Source organism: Siphateles boraxobius, unplaced genomic scaffold, assembly GCF_051911475.1.
Source record: "Siphateles boraxobius isolate OS27281-9 unplaced genomic scaffold, OSU_SipBor_1 130, whole genome shotgun sequence".
NCBI classification, from domain to species: Eukaryota; Metazoa; Chordata; class Actinopteri; order Cypriniformes; family Leuciscidae; genus Siphateles; species Siphateles boraxobius.
The window spans coordinates 30,696,281-30,715,626 of NW_027508734.1; the positions used below are offsets into that span (position 1 = coordinate 30,696,281).

General features: G+C 49.2%; 1 long non-coding RNA gene across 1 annotated transcript; it reads right to left on the reverse strand.

The window, feature by feature from the left end:
• Nucleotides 1-18,081: 18,081 nt before the first annotated feature.
• Nucleotides 18,082-19,100, reverse strand: LOC143736625 (uncharacterized). The gene is made up of 4 exons (XR_013203512.1): nucleotides 19,052-19,100; nucleotides 18,653-18,746; nucleotides 18,505-18,563; nucleotides 18,082-18,404 (listed from the first exon to the last, which is right to left on the reverse strand). It is a non-coding gene; the product is annotated as an uncharacterized LOC143736625 (long non-coding RNA).
• Between the last annotated feature and the right edge of the window lie 246 nt (nucleotides 19,101-19,346).

The following is a 19,346-nucleotide window of genomic DNA, read 5'->3' on the forward strand; positions in this document are numbered from 1 at the left end:
TATTTTGTGGCTCTTTAATGTGTCGTGACAGATTGCACTTTTTTTCAGTAAGCTAGAGTAGAGGCCTATGTGTTTTCAAGGCTTCAAGGTTTTATCGAATGCTAACTCTGACTAAGAATGCATTAATTTGCACTAGTCTTTTATTTTGGAATTTTAAGAGCAATAAACATATATTGCAATGTTAAGGAATTCATGTTCCCTTTCGTTGTCACTCCGAGTTACGTCGGATGACGACGAATGGGGTTTCGCTTAGAAAGCCTATCAACTTCGAGTATTACAAAACGAGCCAATGGCAAAGAAATGCCATGGGTCTGCGGAATTTGCATGGCGTAACTCCGCCCCACCTCGTGGGTATAAAAGGAGGAAGCCGGCAGCAAGCAGATATGTTTTCGCTTCGGAGCCAAGTGTATTCTTCTCTCCACAAGCCATCTCTGAATTGTCAGCTTTACAAACGAGTACCTCGAGTGTTGGTGTGACGGCGATCTACGGCGAGAGCGTGCTTCCTGCTGATCTGTTGCAGTGGTCTGCCAGTCGGTGCGTTTCTCCCCGGGTGCTTCAACACTTGAGTTTTCTCTCACTAAAAGAGCTTACACGTGGCACGTCTTTTTAAAGATGTCTCGCCCGTGTACTTCTGGTTGCGGCAGATTGGTATCGGACTCTGATGGGCACGAGCGTTGCATAGTATGTTTGGGCATTGATCATGCTAGAGCAGCGCTCGTGGATGACTCATGTTCTCTCTGTGGGAACATGACCATCGCGTCATTACGGTCGAGACTCCGTGAACTCGCAAGAGTGAGAGTCCCCTCATCCACCCCCCGTCCTGCGGCTGGTGGCCAGGGTGATCTGAGGGTTACGGTCTGGAACAAGGCGCCGACTATGTGTCCGCGACCCCAGCCCCCCTCTTCAATGACGGTGCCCGCTAGTGAACTGCTGATTCCCGCGGGTCTACCCTCTGGTGGCCCGCGTGCTTCAGTTGAAGCTACAGAGGAAGATGCCATGTCTGTTGCAGCATCACTAGGCGGGTTTGACTCTTCTGGAAGTGAGGGCTCGTCACAGCTGCCACCTTCCGGTGTGCATACGGCTGGGCTCGAGTCTGATCCGGAGATGACGGCCATGCTTTCCCGGGCAGCCGCGAGCATCGGACTTGAGTGGAGGCCTCCACCCTGTCCTGAGCGCTCGCGGCTGGACGATTGGTTTTTGCATAAGGCCGCCGACCCTCGTCCTCGGCAAACCCCAATACCTTTCTTCCCGGATGTGCATGATGAGATCTCGAAGTCCTGGAAGACCCCCCTGTCTTCTCGGGACCGCTCGCTGGTCTCATCCGCCTTTCCTCCCCTCGATGAGGCAGCTGCCCGTGGGTACACTGGGCTTCCCCCGGTTGAACGCTCTGTTGCCATGCAACTATGTCCTCAGAGTGCTTCTTCTCGGGGCGAGCCTAAGCACCCATCCAAAGCCTGTAGATTTTCGTCGACCCTGGTGGCGAAGTCTTACAGAGCGGCGGGACAGGCGGCTGCTTCACTGCATGCTATGGCCACTCTGCAGGTCTACCAGGCCCAGATGCTCAGAGACATGCACGAAGGTAGGACAAACCCAGGGCTCTTTGATGAGCTGCGCGCCGCGACCGACCTTGCTCTCCGGCGACGAAAGTTACCGCGCGCTCCCTGGGTTTGGTGATGTCCACAGCTGTGGTCCAGGAGCGACATCTGTGGCTGAACCTGGCTGACATGCGGGACGCTGAGCGGACCCGTCTGCTTAACGCCCCCTTGTCCCAGGCCGGCCTCTTCGGCGGTGCAGTTGAAGACTTTGCCCAACAGTTTTCAACTGCCCAGAAACAGACCGAGGCCATCAGACACATTCTGCCCCGCCGGCCCGCTGCTGCCTCCACCTTGCCGGCCGGGCAGACGCCTCGACCTGTTTCCCGCCGAGGGCGCCCTCCTGCGGCTCCCGCCCCTCCCGCCCGGACCACGCAGCAGCCTCCACCCAGGGCCGGTCGCGGAGGAAGCCGTAAGAAGGCGCCACAGCCCTCTCCTGCCCCGCCCCCCGCTAAACGCCGGGCCAAGCGGCGCTCCTGAGACGGGCTGCTCAGGGATGATGATTGTTTCACAGGAGGTGGTAGCAGGACCACTCCTTCCCCCGGTGGAGAATCTTTTTTTCTCCACTCCCCGCTGCTCACCCACGGGTGGGCAGCACCCTAATGTGGTTAAAGTCAGAAACAATCCCCTCTTCCCTGAGCTCACAGAGTTCTCGGGCGACACAGAGCGCCGCCCACAAGCCGTGCTCTCCTCGCCCCCCTCTGTCCCAGAGGCGGTTGACACGGCGTGCCGTCCACGGACCGCTTCGCCCCTGTCCCCCTCTGTCGCCAGACCCCTGGCAGAGCAGGCCCCCGCGGGACGACCAGCCTGGTCCTCCCCTGGCCCCCTCTGCCAGGGCGCGGTTGCTAACTGTGCCCCCTCTCCGGGCCGCTATGCCGTCCACATCTGGGCCAGTTACTCCGCTTCGCTGCCCCTCCGGGGGGACGCCTGTGGCTCGCATGATCCCGTTGGTTCAGTTCCTGGGAGCCTGGCTAGAGCTTCCCCGTCTGTCCCACTGGATCGTGCGTACCGTCAGGCTCGGCTATGCGACTCAGTTCGCACGGTCTCCTCCCCGCTTCAGGGGAGTCCGCTCCACTTTGGTCGTTGGCAATGCCCCTATCATGAGAGCAGAGATTGCCACCCTGCTGGCGAAGGGTTCAATCGAGACTGTCCCTCCAGCCGAGATGAGGTCCGGCTTCTACAGCCCCTACTTCATTGTCCCCAAGAAAACCGGTGGGTTACGGCCAATCCTGGACTTGCGCGTGCTGAACCGCTCCCTTCACCGGATGCCGTTCAAGATGCTCACCGCCAAACGCTTTTTCGAATGCATACGGCCCCAGGATTGGTTTGCAGCGATCGACCTGAAGGACGCCTACTTTCATGTCTCCATTCTTCCTCGACACAGACCGTTCCTCCGGTTTGCTTTCGAGGGGCAGGCATACCAGTACGCGGTTCTCCCTTTCGGGCTAGCCCTGTCTCCTCGCATCTTCACGAAGGTCGTCGAGGCGGCCCTTGTTCCCCTTCGAGAGCAAGGGGTTTGCATCCTGAGTTATATCGACGACTGGCTGATCCTAGCTCACTCTCGAGATCAGGTTTGCGAACACAGGGACCTAGTGCTTCGGCACCTAGCCCGTCTGGGCCTTCGGGTCAACTGGGAGAAGAGCAAACTTTGCCCCGTGCAGAGGATCTCTTTTCTCGGTATGGACATCGACTCGGTCGCCATGTCCGCGCAGCTTACGAGCGAGCGCGCGCAGTCACTGCTGACTTGCCTAAGACAATTCGAGGGCAAGAGTGCGGTTCCACTGAAACTTTTTCAGAGGCTCCTGGGGCATATGGCATCTGCAGCCGCGGTCACGCCGCTCGGATTGCTTCATATGAGACCGCTTCAGCTTTGGCTTCGCGACCGAGTCCCGAGGTGGGCATGGCAACACGGCACGTTCCGAGTACCAGTTACTCCGACCTGCCGTCAATTCTTCACCCCGTGGACGAACCCTGATTTTCTCAGGGCCGGTGTCCCCCTGGCTCGAGCTTCCCGGCATGTTGTTGTCTCAACAGATGCCTCCACCACGGGCTGGGGCGCCATGTGCAATGGACATGCTGCTGCGGGCTCCTGGACAGGACCCCAGCGGCTATGGCATGTCAATTGCCTCGAGTTGTTGGCAGTACGCCTTGCCCTGCACCGCTTCCGGGCGTTGCTCAGGGGTCAACACGTACTAGTCCGCTCAGACAATACCGCCACTGTAGCGTACATCAACCATCAAGGTGGTCTACGCTCCCGCCGTATGTCACAACTCGCTCGCCACCTCCTCCTATGGAGTCAGAAGCATCTGAGGTCGCTTCGAGCCATCTTCATTCCCGGAGCGCTGAACTGTGCAGCCGACGAGCTCTCACAGCTTCAGCCCCTCCCTGGAGAATGGCGACTCCATCCCCAGTCGGTTCAGCTGATTTGGGACCAGTTCGGGGACGCGCAGATAGATCTGTTTGCCTCTCACGACTCGACCCATTGCGCCCAGTTCTATTCCCTGACCGAGGGCACGCTCGGCACGGATGCTCTGGCGCACAGCTGGCCGCAGGGCCGCAAGTATGCGTTTCCCCCAGTGAGCCTTCTTGCGCACACTTTGCGCGAGGTCAGGGAGGACGAGGAGCAGGTCATTCTGGTTGCCCCTTACTGGCCCAACCGGACCTGGTTCCCCGAACTAGTACTCCTCGCGACAGCACCTCCCTGGCCGATCCCTCTGAGGAAGAACCTTCTTTCTCAGAGACGGGGCACCCTATGGCACCCTCGTCCCGATCTTTGGAACCTCCACGTGTGGCTCCTGGATGGGACGAGGCAGGTTTGAGTACCCTACCACCAGCGGTGGTGGCTACCATCACTTCCGCTAGAGCGTCGTCCACGAGACACGTCTATGCGTTGAAGTGGAACCTCTTCGTCAACTGGTGCTCTTCTCACCGAGAAGACCCCCGGAGATGCTCGATCAGTGTTTTGCTTTCCTTCCTTCAACAGGGGCTGGAGCGAAGGCTGTCTCCCTCCACCCTGAAGGTCTATGTTGCCGCCATTGCCGCACATCATGACCTCATCGAAGGTAAGTCGGTGGGGAAGCACGACCTGATCATCAGGTTCCTGAGAGGAGCGAGGAGACTAAATCCTCCTCGTCCTCCTCTCGTTCCCTCTTGGGACCTCTCAGTGGTTCTAACTGCCCTGAAGAGTGCTCCCTTTGAGCCCCTGCAATCAGTCGAGCTTAAGTTCCTGTCTATGAAGACAGCGCTCCTGGTTGCACTGGCCTCGATCAAGAGGGTTGGGGACCTGCACGCATTCTCCGTTGACGAAGCGTGCCTGGAATTTGGGCCGGCTTCCTCTCATGTGATCCTGAGACCCCGGCCTGGATATGTGCCCAAGGTTCCTACCACTCCCTTTCGGGACCAGGTGGTGAACCTGCAAGCGCTGCCCTCGGAGGAGGCAGACCCAGCCTTGGCACTGCTCTGTCCAGTACGCGCTCTCCGCGCCTATGTAGACAGAACGCAGTGTTTCAGGACCTCAGACCAGCTCTTTGTCTGTTATGGTGGGAAGCTGAAGGGAAAGGCTCTCTCCAAGCAAAGGTTGTCTCACTGGATAGTGGACACCATTGCTTTGGCTTACCAGCAGCAAGGTCGACCGTGCCCCCTTGGTGTGACTGCCCACTCCACCCGGAGTGTGGCGTCCTCTTGGGCTCTAGCGCATGGCGCCTCGCTAACAGACATCTGCAGAGCTGCAGGCTGGGCGACACCTAACACATTCGCCAGATTCTATAATCTCCGAGTGGAGCCTGTGTCCTCTCGTGTACTCGCTTCAACCAGCTAGTACCGGACCCGCTCAGGTGTCTTCGCTTGCTCGCCATTCCACTCCACGGACTGGATACGTGCGATATTTTCCTCAGGTGAGCTTCTCCGAAAGCCCTGAGCTCCTCCAGCACTCCTGACGTCGGCGCCAGTGTCTATTGCCTGTGCGTCGGCTAGGTGCCTCCCGTGTGCATGGTCCCTCCTCTGAGCGACCCCCACATGTGTATTTCCACTGTAAGCCTCTCTGAGCGTGTGTCTTTCCCTTGGCAAGCCACCTTGCCACCCCTGGGGTTGAAATATTCCACCTGCGGCTGGACACCCCAGTGTTTTCCATATGCTTCCTTCGGGTCATATGTGTATTCTCTAAGTCCCCCCCCTCCGGGCTGGCATTAATTGCATACTTCCCCTAAGCTTGGGATATGCTTCCCAGTGTACCTTGGTATTCCTGTGTTATATGGAGTCCTTTGTCCAGGCTGACAGGGATCTCGATTTACGCAGGGCACTGGAAGACAGCTGAGAAGGTGGCGTGATTAGACTGGTAACCCCATTCGTCGTCATCCGACGTAACTCGGAGTGACAACGAAAGGGAACGTCTACGGTTACGTATGTAACCCTCGTTCCCTGAGTAGGGAACGGAGACGTTACGTCTGCCTGCCACTTTCCGCTGTACCGCGGGGATCGCCTGAGCTCAGTCTTGGCTCCTCAGCGAAGAAACATATCTGCTTGCTGCCGGCTTCCTCCTTTTATACCCACGAGGTGGGGCGGAGTTACGCCATGTAAATTCCGCAGACCCATGGCATTTCTTTGCCATTGGCTCGTTTTGTAATACTCGAAGTTGATAGGCTTTCTAAGCGAAACCCCATTCGTCGTCATCCGACGTAACGTCTCCGTTCCCTACTCAGGGAACGAGGGTTACATACGTAACCGTAGACGTTTTTTTTCCTTCAGGTATGTAAATCAACATGTATAAATTGCTATTAGTCAATTAATGGGGAGACAATCGATAATCGAATTGAATCGAACTCGAATCGGACTGGGAAAATTAATCGTTAGATTAATCGTCTAAAAAATAATCGTTTATCCCAGTCCTAGGTTCACAATGATTCATAATCTTTAGAAGTTGCGAAGAGTATGACAGTTTCACTGATCACAGTTTTGATCAGCAATTCATGTGCATAGTCATAGCCACGTACATGCCAAAACATGCAATTTGCTTAAAGAAATTCAAATCTGGTGTGAACAAGAAAGCAGTCATCTGAACTTTTGTTTTGTGTGTTTTTAGAAAAAAAATCTTATTCTTATCTTATCTTATCTTATCTTATTTCTGTGAGCTTTTTGTGGGCTGTTTTATTGAATACTCTGTAGTCTCTTGAGAATGACAGTGTAAGCAGTAAAACAAAACAAAAAAACTTCTCCATGGTTACCAGTTTTACTAAGTGATGCATATGCAGAATGTTTAGATTCCATGGCTTTAAAACAATCGATAAAGATGATTTGCCTTTTTTGTGTAAAACAGAACATTTCAAACTAAACTCAAAATATGAAATAATCATTGTCTCAAATATGTATTAATGTAATCCTTTGTGCCATCATTTCACTCTCAAGATATATCACTGAGCAAAAAGAAAGAAAGAAAGAAAGATGGTGAATAAACTGTTACAAACTAATTAGTGGGGAAACAAATCTAATATAATTTCTTTGAATATTACTGCTGAAATGACTGGTGATAATTGAATGTTAATGAGTCATTAGAGGACTTAGTTTAAATTTCAGGAATAAGGCATTTCCCAGATGGTCTTCAGTCCTCTGGGTGGACAGGCTTGAGGCGATGTCCTCTAAAGTTTGAAATATTAGGATTGTGCTTCCCCAAGGTTGTGTAGCTAATAGATTAGAAGCTGAGCTATAAATCTTGCAGAGTTTAATGAATAAATAAGCATAGGTAAGAACTGTCATTTTGCAACTGGATAAAATGAAAAAATTACATTTACATTCTCTTCGGACTCTGACGCCCTTTTTTGATATGTTGAATTTTTGTCATTATGCAGACTGGCGTGCAAAATTCTCTTTTTGGAATGTCGTACAGAAGAGTCACAATCTGCCTTCTTTATCATTCATCAGCACAGCAGTTCTTCAGTTGGATACTATATTGTGTGGCATCTCGTGTTATTAAAAGCAAAACCATGTTCTGTGTGAATGGCCCTTAATGACCACAGTTTTGGTTTTGTATCAGTTGATTTTGCAATAATGACCAACTGACTGTATATTATGCAATTATTACATGGCTGCTCAACAAATAAATAAATAAGAGGATATGAAATATTAACATCAGAATAAATTACCTAATCTTTTCTGTATATTATCTTATTAGACAGGTGGTCCACTGTTTTGATACATTCATCGACAGAAAGCTATACAGCTCAACACAGTTAGTCTTTTTGTTTAATTCTTGTTTTCTTGATTTACTGCGAGTACCATATTTACCATGCCCTTATGTCGATCTAGCTCATTTCAGTGTGCAACAAGTGTCTCATATAGTAGCCACAGAGCGAAAGCACAAAGTAGCATTATAGCAACTTCCAACACACTCAAATGTATCTGATATGATAAAACATTGCTGCGTTACCCCACATATGCATGACTGGAAGAAGCAGAAGCAGAGTCTGCGGCATAATAAATGCTCCACTGCTCTCGAGTTGTGTGTCATGCTTGTTTCTCATTAGCATTCGCTCCAGCAGCCTTGTTCTGCTCTAAAGGCTTTCGTTATGTTAAAAAATCTTTAATACATTACCGGTCATCCATGAAAATGATTTCTGCCTGAGTCCTGTTGTATTCTCCACCGGCTGTAAAGGTGTGGACAACAACTCCCATGATTCCTCGAAAGCAAGGCGCCATCAAGCTACGCCTTTGTTCTGAATAAACGACCTCTAGTGGTGAAAACTATGTAAAATTACATAGTGTGCCTTTAAAGTTTTCAAAAATGAAAAAAATAAATCCATTACATAGTACAAAACAATGGAAAAGATGACCACTGCAACAATATTACTGTAATATTAATGGTCATTTTCTCTACAGTTTAACTGAGATGTAAGATGGTGCCATTTGTGTTTGTATAAAACAAGGGAGAGCGAGTCCATGATGTCATATGAGACAAATTAAGGTAGCGCTGGTTCACTGAACAGACTCACAATAGACATTGTTTCAAAGCAGCTTTACCGAAAATCATGATGTTAAAGGTGCTCTAAGCGATGTCGGTGACGTCACTTCTTGTTGACGTTTAAAGTATTGTCAAACAAAACGGAGGCTAGCTAGACCCTCCCTCCTCCTCATCCGCGCACTAACCCCCAAATCCTTCTTGTCGGTTATAGACCCTTTTACAGTTGGTAAACATTGTGACGTATTTGTGTGGGCGGGGCTTAGCTGGAGGCAGAAAGATTCCTCTGGACACTTCAACAACGGCAGCTAGCAAGTTTTGTTAGCTTGTTTTTTTAACTATGGCTGGAGAAAACCCGGTTTTATCTGAATATGTAATATCTCTCACTGTCCGGGTCCGCGATAGTTATTTGAAAAAGTTAACTTTAACGGACGGAACCAGATTGGTCGACCCGTACACACTCACTCATTGGATGGACGATCTGACAGGATTACCTCCAGTTGAGTGGCCTGACATCTACACTTACCTGATAGAGAAACCAAGTGTGTATAGTAAAGAGAAACTGAGGGTGTATAAATCCTTAGACGCTTATAACTACGTACTGAATGGTCACATACAAGACTTAAAATACAAAGATTTAACAAATGAGTTTTGTGTCGTACGATCCGAAGTTCTGCCTAGCCAGCGCCAAGGCCAGAAGACGACCATGTACCAGGCTTGGGTCATTGTAAACAGAAGAAACAACTACATCCTGACGGCGAACTGCACTTGCATGGCTGGGTGAGTCGCTAATATAAGATTAGAAAGACCACATTTGATATTGAATTTAAATGAAAAAAACACTTTTGTTGTTAACAGTTTTGTAACATTAACATTATCTTGTGTTAACTATGTTGGTGTGTTAGTGATGTTGTTGTGTTCGCTATGCTATGAGATGAGCAACAAGTTATCACTCAGGTTAATTTTTTATCTGACATAAGTCTAGGGTCTTGCTGCAGCCATGCAGCCAGAGTGCTATTTAAGGTGGAGCTGTATGTTAGGATGGGGAGGACCGATCAGCCAGCAGTCACATCAGGAGAATGTCTCTGGAAACAGAAAAAGAGAGAGGTCAAACCAGCCAGAGTTAGGGAGATCAACTTCCAGAGGCCTAAAAGACAGTTGACAGCAGCAGTTCCAGCCAAAGTCAGGAGGCTCAGTAGCAGTGCTAGAGGCATGTACCAGAGTAGATGAGGCTTTCAAGACAAATTAAGCGATTTAATATAGAGTTAAGAATTAAGCTGCAATTACTAACTGACCAGGTCAGAGCTATTCTGCTAGGTGAAGGTTCATTCTCAAGTGTCCAGTCAAACTTTTAAGTGCTTAGTTGAATCTCAACACATTTTACTTACAACAAATTTACCAGATATGAGACAACCAAGAAAGCAATACAATATCTGATGGAGCGTTCCTTTTTGGACTTTATAGAGAAGTGTGGTTCTCACCCTACAGCCATACTATAAACATAATAATGATCTCATAGAATATGATGCATTGCCGTAGATGCTCCTGAAAGTAGTTCAGCCTTAAACCTAAAAAAAAAAAGCAACACACATGAATGCAGCAGTTCTATTAATCCAGGACATTAGATATAATAGTAAAACACTGACAGGGATGATTTTATTGCACAGTAAGTACTATTGTACAGTACTATTACTTAAGAACTGTGACTATATTTTACTGATAATTTTTACATACTTACATAGAATGGTTTTGAATGCAGGACCTTTACTTGTTGTGGAGTATTATCAGTCTGTTGTTACTTTTACTAAACCGAATGCTGTACACCGACTTTGCATGTTCATTTAGCTGTATATTCATAAGATGCCAATCATTTAAATTAATGTGTGTTAAATATTGTTGTCCTATGTCATCTTCTAGAGCTCACAGTTAAAGACATCCAGGAACTGTATTCGATTGCCCCTGACGCTGCTGTTCTGACCAGCATAGAAAACAGTGACACTGACACAGCGTCTGAGTCAGAGCTAGAGCATCCTCCAGAGTTGCCAGAGCCACTCACAGCCTTGTACGACCCCACGCTCAGACAGCACACACATGGGGACATCAGAGATAAATGTGAGGAGCCTATCTCAACATGAGAAGAAACATCCACCCTGATCAGTGTGAGAAACTTGAGTCCATCACAAAACTGCAGGCAAAGTCCCAAGACTGGCACACTCACAGGGCAGGCAGGACTACCAGTACAACATTTTATACTATATGTAAAGGTGACAATCTGCACAAAACCACCCTAGACAAAATCATGCGCTACCATGACACCAACATACAGGATCCAGCAGTTGTATGGGGAAAATACAAGGAGGATATTGCTAGGGAGTGCTATACCAAAGTGGTCAACAAAACCCATCAAAATGTAACGGTTAGTCTATGTGGTTTTGTGATCCGACCTGATGAACCGCACCTAGGCGTATCTCCAGATGGGAAAGTTGTGTGCTCCTGCTGTGGGGAAGGGGTCTTGGAAATCAAATGCCCATATAAATACAGGGAAGGCCTACAGGGTGTGACAGTCAGTGAGGATTTCTGCCTTGACCAAACATTCATGACAAAACAGACTCTATTCGCTTCAATCAGCTGTCACTCAATGTCTCTCGCGCTCGGCGTTCTCCTCTCTTCCTCCCGTCACAGTCCAGTTCACCCACAAGTCATCACCGGTCTCTCTCAGCCACTCTCTCATTTCCTCGTGGCTTTTATCCGTCTCCCCACGCCAATTACTGAAATAAGACACAGGTGTTTGTCATTCACACTTAACCCACTCACGCCGCACCTATCTCCCGATCCTTTCTCCCGTCACAGACTTCGCTGAACCACGCCCCCCCTGCCACAGTCCAGTACTGTGATTTTGTGGTGTGGACAACTCAGGAGCTGGTCGTAAATCGTATCCCAAGAGACGAAGAGCTCTTGCAGAAGGATTTACCTAAAGCAAAGCAATGTTTTGTATCTTTCATTCTGCCAGAACTTCTAACCCGCAGCCAAGATCCTGCCCTTCAACCACCAGTACTTTGTAACACCTATGAAAAGCCAGAGTTTGGTAAAATGATTGAGTGTACTATGTGCAAACACTTCTTTCATTATAGTTGTGCACAAGTTAAGAGGAGGCTACAGAACTGGCACTGCAGTTGCTGTAGATGAATACAACTGACTCACCTGTGTCTATCTACACGGTTAGCCATGAAGATGTGCAATATGTATATATATGTATATGATGTAAATTAAGAGTGACATTACAGTAAATCTTAGTATTAAGATGTAAATATTTTCTAGAAATAAATATTCTGAACACTGCAAATTAATTATAAACTTTCTGTATTTAATTATTCTTTCTTACCAGGTTCTTAAAATTTCCAGTCACAATTAATCACAACAATGTATAAACGATCACAGATGATTCACAATTTATCACAACAATGTGTATACAGTCAAAGATGATTCACAATTAATCAATAGTTTGGAAAAAACAATTCAATTCTCAAAGTAACACACAGGAGAGTGAAAAGCATATAAATTGTCAGTAATTTGTTGTACACACAGACACACAACAAGAACACAGGCATTTCATACACGATATACTCTCTCTTTTCTGGGCACCACAGATTTAGACAAATTGGTAAGAGCACCACACACAATCACCATGTCATCCAAAAGGCTAACTTGGGAAATTGGAATAACAGAATGAAAAAATTTTGAAACTCTTCCATCTGCTTATAACTCTCTCTACATGTATTCTCACACGCGACAGTTGTCTTGATAAATCTACTTTCCAAGCAGGTAACTCACTCTTTCCTTTGGTGAAATATGGTATACGCAAAGTGGCACCATAAGCAGCAAGTTCATCCCTGATCAAAAAAAACCTGTCTGCTAAGATTTCATCTTTTGGCTCTAACAAGTGCAAAAATCCTGATTCAAGTGTTATCTGCTTATCTGACACTCTCCCACCCCAACCTGTGGACAGAAATGAAACTGCCCCGGCATGTGTTATTCCCACCAGGTACTTAACAGTGCTGTGATGCTTGTAATTGGACCAGGTTTGAGCTCTGGTAGTCAGGTTAGTAGTTCTCTCTATGAATATCTCTGTACAGTCAATTATACACCTGCATCTCTTGAAATGTCGCCTAAAACTTTTGGGCATATTTTTAAGGACAGCACCTTTACTTGGCCATTTAATAATAGATTTCAATATGTCTGCCATTACAGGCAACCAGGACCTTAGAATGTTTGACACTGTGCTTTCAGAAACTTTGAACCTATATGCAATATCTCTCTTACTGAGCCCCAATCTCAGTTTCATAAGGACGACTAATAGATGATTGTAGTGAGGGGGGCGTGGTTTTGCGGAGTTTGCAGCGGAGAGTGAGGGAGGAGCCGAGCGGTAAGTAAGTGGGTCAAGTGCAAAATAACGAACACCTGTGTCTGATTGCAGTAATTGGCGTGGGGAGACCGCATAAAAGCTGGCTGCTGTGAGAGAGAGAGAGAGAGAGAGAGAGAGAGAGAGAGAGAGAGAGAGAGAAGGACCGGGGACTCGTATCTAGACTCGCGACCTGCTGGCTGACAAATGGATTGAGTTTTGTACAACGGAGAGAGTTTTATGAATGGAATGAGTTTACACATCGGGAAGAGTTTGATAAAAGTGGACTGAGAACTGAACCAGCAGGAAAGAGTGTCTTTGAACTGTGCTGTAGTATTACTACGGTGAAGCCGCATGTGGCGCACCTTTTTCTTTATTTTGTTTTCATTTTGAATAAAGTATACGAGTCCCCGTTATGCCAACCCTTGTCTTCTCTCATCCCTACACTGAACCTTCATTACACTGGTGCCGAAACCCGGGATGGAAGAAGCCGCCGCCAGACAGCCTCCGTCCCCATTTGCGGTTGTCATCCACGTGCTCACGGGTCTACATCAAGAGCAAAATCGCGCCCTGCTGGCCGTGAAGGAGGAACAGGAGCGCCAGTTCGAGGGGCTCCTCCGCGCCCATCAGGAAGACCGCGAGCTGTTCCGGAGCTGGATGGACAGGGAGGGACGGGCCGGACATCCAACGCCAGCTTCAGCCTCGGCCCAGACCATCCCGCTTCACAAGATGGGTCCGCAGGATGACCCGGAAGCGTCCCTTGACCTCTTCGAGAGGACGGCCGAGGCTTGGGGCTGGCCGCCCGGGGACTGACCAGTGCGGTTGATCCCGCTGTTGTCCGGACAGGCACAGATCGCCGCACAGCAGTTGCCAGTCCCGAACATCCTGGTCTATCAAGACCTCAAGCGCGCCATCTTACAGCGGGTCAGCCGGACCCCCGAGCAAAGCAGACAGCGGTTCCAGACCCTAGAGCTTGGGGAATCTGGCCGACCCTTCGTCTTCGCGCAACAGCTCCGGGACGCGTGCTGCAAATGGCTGATGGCTGAAGAACACAACGTCGAGGAAATCATCGACCAGGTGGTACTGGAGCAGTTTGTGGCGCGGCTCTCCCGGAGGACCACGCAGTGGGTCCAGTGCCACCGCCCGACGTCGCTGAACCAGGCCATCCAGTTTGCGGAGGACCAGATGGTGGCGTGCCCAGGGGTCGGCGAACCCCTTCCAGCTGCTTCTCTCTCTCTCTCCCTCTCTCCCCCATCCCTCTGTTTCTTCCCGTCCTGTCCCTCTCCCTAGGTCCCGTGGGAGTTTCCAGCCTAGACCGGCACCCCGTTGGAGGACCGGCACCGGGGCAGAGCCTGTCCCCGCATCTAGGGCGCTGCCTGGGAGAACAGCCTCCGCTTCCGGCTTCTCTCCTCTCACTGCACCCGCGCTCTCCCCACGCCAACCACTTGACTCACTTCCCGCCACTGGAGCGGCGGGAAGGACTGGCCCGGCCTGTTGGCGTTGCGGGGACCCTGGTCATTTTATCGATCAGTGTCCAGTTATGGAGGTGGGGAGACCCCTGGTCAGGGTCCCTGACACACCGCAGGCCGCCCCCGATCGAGCTGTGTTGTACCAAATACCAGTGAGTATAAAGGGGGGTACTTTTCAGGCTTTGGTGGATTCAGGCTGTAACCAAACCTCCATCCATCAAAGTCTGATTCAACCAGGGACATTGGATAATAGCGGCATGGTTAAGGTAAGGTGTGTGCATTGGGTAGTGGTGGATTATCCCTTAATGCCGGTCACGATCCAATTTAGGGGTCAAAAGCATAGTGTGGAGGTAGCCGTAAGTCAGCACCTCCGACACCCGCTAATTTTGGGGACCAATTGGCCGGGTCTAAAGTGTAATTGGGACATTTATGTGCGGGTGTTTCTGGGACTAACAGGAAGCGGGGGAGGAGAGCGGTCGCTCAGGTGGGAGAAGCTGTGCCTGGACCATCGGAACCTGCGCCAGAGGATCGGAACGCTATTGAAAGACAGGATCTTTCGGAGCGTGATGACTTTCCTCTGGAGCAGTCCCGAGATGAAACGCTTAAAAATGCATTTGATCAGGTCCGCACAATCGACGGACAGCCTCTCCACCCAGACCGACCTCTCTCATATCCTAATTTCGCAATTATAAAAGGTAAGTTGTATCGGGTGACCCAGGACACCCAGACAAAGCAAGATACAACACAGTTATTAGTTCCGAAAAGCCGTCGGGAAATGCTTTTACAGGCGGCTCATTGTAATCCGATCGCTGGTCATTTAGGGCAGACAGCTACACTAATTCGTCTAATGACCCAATTTTTTTGGCCTGGCATTCACGAGAACGTGCGCAAGTGGTGCGCGTCTTGTCGTGAATGTCAGTTGGTAAACCCACCGGCCAACCCAAAAGCACCGTTGTGCCCCCTTCCTTTAATGGAGGCCCCCTTCGCGAGAATTGGCATGGACCTCATCGGGCCATTAGAACGATCCGCACGAGGGCATTGCTTTGCATTAGTCCTACTGGATTATGCAACGCGGTACCCAGAGGCAGTGCCTCTTCGCAATATTTCCGCCAAGAGCGTAGCGAACGCACTGTTTCAAATAATCTCCCGGGTGGGAATCCCAAAGGAGATTCTCACCGACCAAGACACGGCGTTTATGTCACGCACTATTCGCAAACTTTACGAGTTATTGGGCATTAAATCGGTTTGCACCAGCGCCTATCACCCACAAACAGACGGACTGGTGGTACGCTTTAATCGCACGTTGAAGTCAATGATTCGGAAGTTCGTGCAGGAAGACGCCAGAAATTGGGATAAGTGGCTAGAACCCCTCTTGTTCACTGTACGCGAGAACAAAACTCCACACTTTGAGGCGGCTTTCTATGGAGAATTTGTTACAGGCCCAGGACAAACAAAGTCGGCTGTACAACAGGGGGGCTAGACTACGAGAATTTGCACCGGGAGATAAAGTACTTGTATTACTCCCCACGTCCAGTTCGAAATTACTCGCGAAGTGGCAAGGACCCTTTGAGGTCACACGGCGAGTCGGGGATCTCAACTATGAGGTTATTCGTACAGACAGGGGAGGGGCACATCAGATGTACCACCTCAATCTCCTTAAAAAATGGAATGAGGCGGAATCAGTGATGTTGGCAACGGTAGTGAGTGGGGAGGAGGAACTTGGTCCAGAAGCGAATTCAAAATCTCAATCACTCGCTCTGGCCGCTGGTGGAGACCACCTCTCGCCGTTCCAAATCACTGATATACGTAATTTACAAACGGAGTTTGCTGATGTCTTCTCGCCCCTGCCCGGCCGATCCGACCTCATTCAGCACCACGTTGAGACCAAGCCGGGTTTAGTAGTGCGCAGCCGGCCATATCGCTTAACTGAACATAAAAAGAAAGTAGTTCAGGATGAATTGAAGGCTATGCTGGACATGGGGGTAATAGAAGAATCCAACAGTGACTGGGCAAGCCCGATAGTTTTGGTACCAAAACCTGACGGCTCAGTCCGGTTCTGTGTGGATTATCGCAAGGTGAATGCTGTGTCGAAAATCGACGCGTATCCAATGCCTCGGGTTGACGAGTTGCTTGATCGGCTCGGCACCGCTCGATTTATTCAACACTGGATTTAACGAAGGGATATTGGCAGATCCCCTTGACTCCAATGTCTAAAGAAAAAACTTCCTTCACAACGCCGTTTGGATTACACCAATTTGTCACTCTTCCTTTCGGCTTGTTCGGGCTTCGGCGACCTTTCAGCGCCTGATGGACAGAATTCTCCGGCCACATGCTACATATTGCCGCTGCTTACTTGGATCATATTATCATCTATAGTAATGACTGGCAGCGTCATAAGCAGCATTTGCGGGCTGTCCTCGGGGCGCTGCAAGGGGCCGGGCTCACGGCCAACCCAAAGAAGTGTGCGATTGGGCGTGTGGAGGTTAGGTATCTGGGCTTCCACTTGGGTCATGGACAGGTGCGTCCCCAAATTGATAAGACGGCAGCAGTTGCGACCTGTCCGAGACCTAAGACCAAAAAGGAGGTTAGACAGTTCCTGCGGCTAGCGGGATATTATAGGAGGTTTGTGCCTAATTATTCGGACCTCGCTAGCCCACTGACTCATCTAACTAAAAAGGATGCACCAGATACCGTCCAGTGGACGGAGCAGTGTCAGCAGGCCTTTACCCAGATAAAGGCTGCTCTATGTGGCGGACCGCTCTTACAAGCTCCTAACATTTCTCTCCCTTTTATTCTGCAGACGGACGTGTCGGACAGGGGGATGGGTGCGGTCCTGTCTCAGGAGATGGAGGGTGAAGAGCAGCCGGTGCTGTACATTAGTTGGAAGCTCTCCAAGAGACTAAGTACAGCACCATTGAGAAGGAATGTCTTGCCATCAGGTGGGCTGTTCTCACCCTCCCCTATTATCTCTTGGGACCGGAATTCACCCTCTGTTCGTACCATGCTCCCCTCCAATGGCTCCACCGCATGAAAGATACCATCGCGCGGATCACCCGTTGGTATCTGGCGTTATAACCTTTTAAATTTCAGGTGGTCCACAAGCCGGGGGCGCAGATGGCTGTAGCTGACTTCCTCTCCAGTAGGAGGAGGAGGGTGGGGGTTGCAGGCCTGATGGCCCCGGCCTGAGTCGGGCGGTGGGGGTATGTGGCAGGGGGGGCGTGGTTTTGCGGAGTTTGCAGTAGGGGGGTGAGCGAGGAGCCGAGCGGTAAGTAAGTGGGTCAAGTGCAAAATAACGAACACCTGTGTCTGATTGCAGTAATTGGCGTGGGGAGATCGCATAAAAGCTGGCTGCTGCGAGAGAGAGAGAGAAGGACCGGGGACTCGTATCTACACTCGCGACCTGCTGGCTGACAAATGGACTGAGTTTTGTACAACGGAGAGAGTTTTATGAATGGAATGAGTTTACACATCGGGAAGAGTTTGATAAAAGTGGACTGAGAGCTGAACCAGCAGGAAAGTGTGTCTTTGAACTGTGCTGTAGTATTACTACGGTGAAGGCGCATGTGGCGCACCTTTTTCTTTATTTTGTTTTCATTTTTAATAAAGCATACGAGTCCCCGTTACGCCGACCCTTGTCTTCTTTCATCCCTACACTGAACCTTCATTACAATGATCTTCCAGCATGAGACTTTCAGTTCGCTTCTGCACACTGTCTTTAATTTTTGACATTAACCAATTGAAGATGTCTGAAGTTAGCCCAGTGAGAAACAGAAAGTGGGCAGCACTGTTTTTGATCGTGGAGAATGAGAAACGTGATTTCTTAAGCTCCTCTTTCAGTCTTTCATTCTCCTCTTTAAGTTTGTAAAAGTCTTTTCTTAAGTTGACATATTCAGTGTTGAGTTGATCATACTTCTCACTGAGACTGTTTTATGCTGCTTCAGGGACCATAGCCTCAGCTTCTTCCACTAGTTCCTCTGGTGTCATTGGATCATCATTAGCTGGAAGCCATTTGTGAAATACAAGTGACAAAGCAGTTTGATTAAACGTATGTATGACAAAAACCTTGTACTGTGCATAAAACTTTTTGAATGTTCTTACCATGCCAAGGAGCCTCTTGCTCCACTGTTGAACATTCCCTTTTCCTCTTCCTTTCCAGCCTCAGAGAAGCAGAACAAAACAGAGATTTTAGTGAGGAAGACTGCACACACGAGTTACAGACGCATTTAGAAAACTCAATTTCACTTACCTCTCCAGCTTTTCCACAGGTCTGTCATTCTGCCGTTTATAGGAAAACACAGAAGGGATGAAGTCAGGGCTGTCTTCATCCATAGAAGCCTCTCCTACAAATTAATAAGTAAATAAAGCTAATGTCAGCCTACCTTACAATGTAGTTAGTTAGATCACTGTATCCTCTCCCTTTCTACATTTGCAACACCTGCAACGTTTAAAAGGGAGACGACACCAACAGTGTATGTTTGTTACCTAACAATAGCAATTAGCTAACTGCTACATGTGCTACGAACAAAGTTCGCTAACTATGACCTAAACAAGTCGTGTATTAGAAATCTGTAGATAACGTTACCTAACCAAACCATAATCCATAACGTACCAACGAAAAGACAATAGTTCATTTACATTAACTTACCTGATATGAAGTGTGCGCTGCATACGCGAGCATTTCTGATGATCGTTTCTGTCCAGTCCGCTCGTTTTATTGCGTTTAACCACAGCTGTCATCGTTTTTTTTGTCTGGCAGTGCCAGCAGGTATACGATAAAATTTCAAATTGCCTGTACTCTGTCGATTCTGGCAACCAACAACACAACAAGACAACATTGTAAGCTCCTTGTGTAGCCAACCCTGTGCTGGGTTTGTATTAGCCGCCTCCAGTTGTCCGTTGGTTTGCCTCCAGCTAACGCCGTGACGTAACTGTGACGTCGG